This window comes from Equus przewalskii, chromosome 21, assembly GCF_037783145.1.
Source record: "Equus przewalskii isolate Varuska chromosome 21, EquPr2, whole genome shotgun sequence".
Classification (NCBI taxonomy): domain Eukaryota; kingdom Metazoa; phylum Chordata; class Mammalia; order Perissodactyla; family Equidae; genus Equus; species Equus przewalskii.
The window spans coordinates 24,848,812-24,856,360 of NC_091851.1; positions in this window are offsets into that span (position 1 = coordinate 24,848,812).

Genomic DNA, 7,549 nt, shown 5'->3' on the forward strand with positions numbered 1-7,549 from the left:
GTGTGGACATGGCACCGCTTGGCAAGCCATGCTGTGGTAGGCATCCCACCTAGAAAGCAGAGGAAGATGGGCACAGATGTTAGCTCAGGGCTAGTCTTCCTCAGCAAAAAGAGGAGGATTGGCAGATGTCAGCTCAGGGCTAATCTTGCTCAAAAAAAAAAGAAAGAAAGTGACGTTATGAATTTTCTTTATAGAGAAGTCCTGAAGGAATACTAGAAAATAATAACCCCAGGTGTTTGAGAAGAATAAAACCCTGACCATTTAGGCCATTTTCTTTGAGGTATCAAATTTAGTTTGGGTTGTCACAGTACTTCCCCTCCCAAAAATTGGAGAAGTAAGGTGAAATGCTAGAGCATTGCTGTCTTAGTTCTAGTCAGTCTTATTAGCTGATTTTTTAAAATTGCGGATTAAATGAATATCATAGATCTTCTGGAATCTCAAAAAGATGTTATGCTCAAGATTAATATCACAAGACTGTCTTATATATGGAATTAGGAGATTTAGGTTAAGGTCCTCTGTGACCTTAGCTATGTTATTGTTTCTGGCCCTCCCATTTCTTCTGTCTACTGCAATGAATAATGTTCAAAAAGAAATACTTCATGCTAAATCCCTCTAAAAGTAAATATACTGCAGTGTACTTATTAGGGATTGATTAGTCTCCTCTATTAAACTATAAGAACTTTAAAAGTACCAATTATATCTTTGCCTCTGAAATTTCCCACATATCCTATTATTACTGTTCTCTTTTTCTAATGGGCGCTAAATAATGTTTCCAGAGAGGTTTATTGACTGGTATTGTGAAGAGAATGTTTTCTCTTTAAATGTTCCTACAATTCCCTGTTTAGAAAAGACAGAAAATTCCATATGCTCCAGGAAAATTCTATTTTCATTGTTAAATTTAGGCCTAAGTTGGAGCTAAACAATAAAGTAAAAACAAAACAGTCTGTTTTCTTCCAAAGAAAGAGTTCCTTAATGTTTTATATTTTTATAAAAAGGAAAGACTTTATCCAAAACACTAGAGTACCCCAAAGATTTGGTAAATTTAATTCCTATTATTTCTATCCATGTTCTCATGAATATTAACAGAAGAATTTGTAGCCCATCTAAAAAAATAAGCTTGAAAAGATAAAGCCTGATGAGAGAGATCTAAAGAGTTTTTATGATCTTGAAAAGTATAAACAGAGTGAGGCTTAATTTGTTCAAAAATACCTAGAATATTAGAACTTTAGATCACCTTTGGAAATTTAAAATATACTTTAGGAAAAAGAAAATGAAATAAAAGTTCCCTCTAGAAAATGGATCTTAAATTTATAAAACTAACCATTTCATATATTTTGGAACACTATAGTTTTTCAATTAAAGCTATATTATTATAGCTAATATTTATGGAGTACTCCCTTTTGAACACTAAGATCTTTAATACGTTATCTTATTTTCCCATTACAAACAACCCTGTAAAGTGGGGACTACAATTATCCCCATTTTACAAATAAGAAAATGGGCTCAAAGGGATTAAATAATTAAGTATCATATTCCAGATATGATCTGGTCAGTTCCTAGATATAATACCTCCTTTTATAGTAGCTGTATCATACTGCTGGTTCAGCCTTTTAAGATATTTTTTTCAGTCTGGGTTTCTGTTACTTATCATTTTAGTGATATCTCATATCTCAATGTTATACATTAATTTTGTAGGCATAGATTATATGCTTTTTTCTAGTTTGTTGTTTAAAAAAATGTTGACGGGGCAAGGCCACGAGTGACCCATTACTATAGACCTTTGTCCAAGTTCACATGGTCCTTCCGTCAACAACTATTTAGCAACTACAAATTCAACTAATTGTTCTTCTCAAGTAGCATCTATTTCTCCTTTGTATCCCCACCGTTCCCATGAGATAATCTGTTAAATATGAACCTGAAATCAGGATACATCATACCTAAGGGAGGATGTACTTCATCTAACTGTTCACCAGCCATATCCGTAAAAGAAAGGTAATTCATTTGGTATGACTTGTTTTCGTTATCTCGTGCTCATTTCTCTATTTCACCTTTCTCCAAGTGTTCACAAATCATCTATTTAATTTTAGACTGTTGCAAAGAATTAAAGTCACTAACTGGGCTATTGTTTCTGGAAATCACTTTTTCCCTACATGTAAAAATTCGGGCCACTTTTGCTTGTCTCTAGACTCCTTACTGTCCTTGATTTCCTGGTGATTACTGACAGTAAATCCACAATTTCATTGATAAAATCTTTAAGAACTTTGGAATGAAATTCTAAACTATAAAAAATTGGGCTCCTTTGAAATGACCAAGGGCTCTCTTACTATCTTCTTTCCTAAACTGTACTTCAATTCCCTCTTAATGGTGTTAAACTCATTTCAGTTTAAGATTGTTCTTTGTGGAGGCATCTGGCTCAGTGGCTTTTATTATTCTCCCACATGAATAATAATTTCTTGGCTTCTTTATTTCTACCTCCCTCTAAATATTTCTTCTCAGATTCCTCATTTCTCAACATATAGTGTTACTTCCTTTCTATTAGATAACTCTTCTAAACAAAAAATACTTTTAAATAGCCTTCTTCTTCTTTTTTTTTTCAAGACTGGCACATGAGCTAGCATCTATTCCCTATCTTCTTTTTTTTTTTTCTTCTTCTTCTCCCCAAAGACCCCCAGTACATAGTTGTATATTCTAGTTGTAGGTCCTTCTGGTTGTGCTGTGTGGGATGCTACCTCAGCATGGCCTGATGAGCAGTGCCGTGTCGGCACCCAGGATCTGAACCTGCAAAACCCTGGGCTGCTGAAGCAGAGCATGTGAACTAACCCCTTGGCCACGGGGCTGGCCCCTAGCCTTATTCTTTTTGAGAAATCTTCTCTTTTATTTCCCCAAGGTTCTACCCAATAACTTCAGTAAGAAATAGTCTCTTTCTTCTTTGAACCTTTATAGTACTTTTGCTTGCCTTCTTTACATTATTTGTCATCATTATTTGTTCTCTCTAGCATTAGAGTTATCTGTATTCATTTCCTGTTTACTAGAATCTAAACCTCTTGGGGACAAGAACCAAATTTTCTTTGTGTATTCCATTGGGTTTAATGCCTTGCACATAATAAAAGCTCAATGAGTGTTTATTGAATGAATGAATGGGCAAATGAATAAATGGAGTCCTATCCAGTACTGTGCTGGAGTCTGCTGTTATTGGTTTCTGAATGCTAGTTGTTAAATTTTTAGGAATTTTGCTAGTAGGCTGTTAAACCATTGGCAATTTGAAAATTGACTGCAGTGGAAGTATTTACACCAGTGTTTTGATACACAACAAAACAGCTTTTTTCCTCCAGAGAGCTAGTTATTATTAAACATCTATATTATTATCACACACTTACCAGCACACCACTGGTCCCATTCCTCCACACTAGAAAACTGTGTATACCTCTAGGTGTTAAAATTAAACCTAAAATTAAAAATCTGAAAGCTGAAAGACTTTCTAAGCCATCTTTTCTAATTCTAGCATTTTACAGATGAAGAAATTGAGATCCAGAGAAGTGAAGCAGTTTGCACGTGTTACACATCTAGGTAGAACCAAAGCAGAAACTAGATTCTAACTCTTTAGTCTTCTAGTCATTTCTTCCTTTAACACCACCACATTGACTTCATTTTTGTGTTGTTTTACCCTTGCTTTGTTTCTTGGGATAGCCTCAAATAAGGCTGTAAGTATTGTTCTAAACATAATAATTGTTAAGGGGTATCAGTGAACAGAATGCAGCTTTTTCTACCCTTCTGTTCTTTTTACAGACAGATTTAAGTTAATGTATTTGTGTTAGAGAAAGAGCAAATCCTGTGCCTGACTGTTACAGGCTAAGAAAAAAAATTGTTTTGCCTATAATGTTTCTTTATTGGCTAGTTAAAGAAAAAAACATATTTACATTGTTTTATTGAATAAATGGAGATTGCATTTTATAAAAATGCACTATATGAAGCTTAGGAACAGGTTTGTAAAATTTTTATTGTGTGGTCCCCAAGAATGACTGTGAATGCCATGCAGTGACAGTTTTGTCTCTTCCACTGTGGCTGCCCAGTAATATCTTCCTCATTGACCTGCCCTATTTTCTAAAATTCTCACCTTTAGTTTGACTATCTGATATCAAGGTATTTGTTAAAATGCACAAGAGTTACCTAAGAGGAAATGTACACGTGAAAAAATGTTAGAACTCTAGAGGAGTAAAAACAGGACAGATATTTTGTGATTTTGAAGAGATAAAGGTGATAAAGACAGACCCAAGATAATGTGGAAATTTCTATTAGGATAGGTAGGACAAGCCTATCTTTGGTAATTTGTCACAAGTTAGAACCTGTGGCAACCAGAGGATAGCATGAGAATATTGGTCATAATCAGTGGATTTACTGGAGACTTCAGTGAGATCTTGGAAATATGGTTAACTTCTGAGAGCAGAACTAGTAAGAAATAACCTATGCTTATCAGACCTTGCTTGGACTATCATCTTTAGAAAATTTGTAGAAAAACTGGAACACTTTAAAGGGAGAGGATAGGTACTAGAAATCAGCCTTCAATAAATATTAATTGAGCACTTATTATGTGCCAGGCACTATTCTTGACATTGGGATACATCAGTGAACAAAACAAAGATCCTTGCCCTTGTAGAACTTACATTTTTACAAGGCTGGGTAGACAATAAACAAAATAAATACTGACTATATTATAGTTTGTTAGAAGGTGAAAAGGGCTATCACTAGAAAGAAAAAATAGACTAGGCAAAGGGAATCATCTCACTAATATCAGGAAAAGTTGATTGGCTTAGAGCAAGAGAAGGTCGAATGATGGTAGTAGTAGGGAGAAGATTCTGTAATTGTCTTAAACTATCAGAAAGCTGATCAAGTAGAAAAGATTTAGACTTTCTTGGTGCGGCACCAAGACGAGGACCAGTGGGTAAAATTTACAAGGAATCAGGATTCACCTGAATATGAGGAAGAATTTTCCCGTAATCTTAATAGTACAAAGATGGAATGGACTGCCCTAATAAGTAGTATATTCTTATCACAAGCGATGTTTCAATCAGAGGCTGTACAATTGACAAGGACATTGAACTCAGGATTCTTAAAGATACTGTTACTAAATCATCTTTAAGGTTTCCTCCAACCTTGGAACTCTCTGGTTCTGCAAAGTTTTTTGGTTTTGTTTTTTTATATAGATTTTTGTTTTTTTATATATAGATTGAAGCTTTGTAGAGATGAAGTGGAATGTAGGGAAAAGAGCACCCAGATAGCTCTATTCCTTCTGTGTATAGACTCTTTGTGCCCTTGCTTCTTCATCTATAAAGTGATGATAATAATGCCTACAATTGTTGTAAATATTGAAAGGGATACTACTTGTTAAGTACTTTGTACCATGCCTAACATACTTGGCAGTGTTCAATAAAAGGTGGCTATATCAGCCATGGTAGGCTGGGTTATGCCCTGGTGACAAACAGCACCCAAATCTCAATGCCTTACAGTGACAGTGGTTTACTTCTCACTCCCACTATTGTGGACTGGCTGCTGCTCTGCTCTTTGTCTTTACTTCAAGATCCAGGCTGTCTATCTGAAACATTGCCTGTCTTATGGAAGAGGGAAAAGAGGTAAGCAAACTACTCACTGGCTCTTAAAGCTTCTGACCAGAAGTCACACGTGTCACCAATTTTATTAGAGCATCTCATGTGGTGTAGTGGTTTTCAAAATATGTCCATAAATTCTTTGGCACTCCTCCCTTCAGAAATGGAGCCTAATTCCTCTCCCTTTGAGTGTGGGCTGGACTTAGTCATTGCTTCTAACAAATACACTATGGCACAAGTGATGATGTGTGACTTCCAGGACAGGGTCATAAAAGGCATTGCAGCTTCTACCTTGCTCTCTTTCTTGGTTTACTCACTCTGGAGGAAGCCAGCTGCCATGTGATGAGGACACTCAAGTAGCCCAGTGGTTAGACCCATGTGACGAGGAACTTAGGCCCTTCACCAATAGCCAGTAAGGATCAGAGATCTCCTGCCAACAGCCATGTGAATGAGCCCTCCTAGAAGAAGATCTTCCTGCTCCAGTCAAGCTTTCAGATGTCTGCAGCCCCAGCAGACATCTTGACTGCAACCTGTGAGAGACCCTGAGCCAGACCACCTAGCTAAACTGCTCCCAAATTCTTGACCCACAGAAACTGAGATAATAAATATTTATTGATTTTTACTGCTAAGTTTCGGATTTGTTATATAGCAATAGATAGCTAGTATTCGTGGCCACCTCTGAGTTCAACAAGACAGAATATATAATCCTCCTGCAGAGAAGGGTGTAGTAGTGAGAGAAACTGGAATATTTACTGAACAGTAATATCTATCACAGTAGCTAAAATATTTTTTATTGAGGTATAACTGACATAATATTATATTAGCTAAAATATTTAAATGTAATCCTCCATGCATTCATTAGACAAATGTCTGAAGCAAGGAATAAATCATATAACCTCTGCACAATTACTCCCTTTTCCCTATCATATTGTCCAGCAAGTTCCATAATGAACAAATAAGGCAATATTTTAAGTCTGGGATCTGATACTCCCTTTCTAATCCTTATCCCCTTCTAATTCCTAGAGTTATAGGATTGTCAGATTCCATTCTTTTCCTTGCTTTTGATCCCTCCATAGTCCCAAATCAACCAGTTCAACAGTTGAGATTTCTAAAGAAAGACCCTGTAATTCAAGTTACGTAGTCTCTAGGTTTCCATTAAACTATTACCTTTTTTTCATTATTCATACTAAGGATTTTCTTACAGTGTTATTGCCCAAATTATTTACTGTCATCCTGACCATCTGTATGACATTGCCAATCATTTTAATTTTAGCTGTTCTCGTGAGTGTGAAATGATATCTTCTTGTGGTTTTAATTTACATTTCCTTGTTGAGTATCTTGTGTTCTTTTGGCCATTCATATACAGGTATACTTCAGAGAAATTGTGGGTTTGGTACTAGACCGCCAAAATAAAGTGAGTCACATGAATTTTTTGTTTTTTCAGTACATATAAAAGTTATGTTTACCTTACACTGTGGTTTATTAAGTGTGCAATAGCATTATGTCTAAAAAAAATTGTACATACCTTAATTAAAAAATACTTTATTGCTAAAAAATGCTAATCTTCATTTGAGCCTTTAGCAATTCGTAATCTTTTTGCTTGTAAAAAATGCAGTATCTGCAAAGTGCAGTAAAGTGAAGTGCATTAAAACAAGGTATAGTGGGCTGACCCCGTGGCCGAATGGTTAAGTTCATGTGCTCTGCTTTGGTGCCCCAGGGTTTCACTGGTTTGGGTCCTGGGCGTGGACATGGCACTGCTCATCAAGCCATGCTGAGGTGGCGTCCCACATAGCACAACTAGAAGGACCTGCAACTGGAAATTGCAACTATGTTTTGGGAAGCTTTGGGGAGAAGAAGAAAAAGAAAAAAAAAGATTGGCAACAGATGTTAGCTCAGGTGCCAATCTTTAAAAAAAAATAAAATAAATGAAACAAGATATGCCTATATCT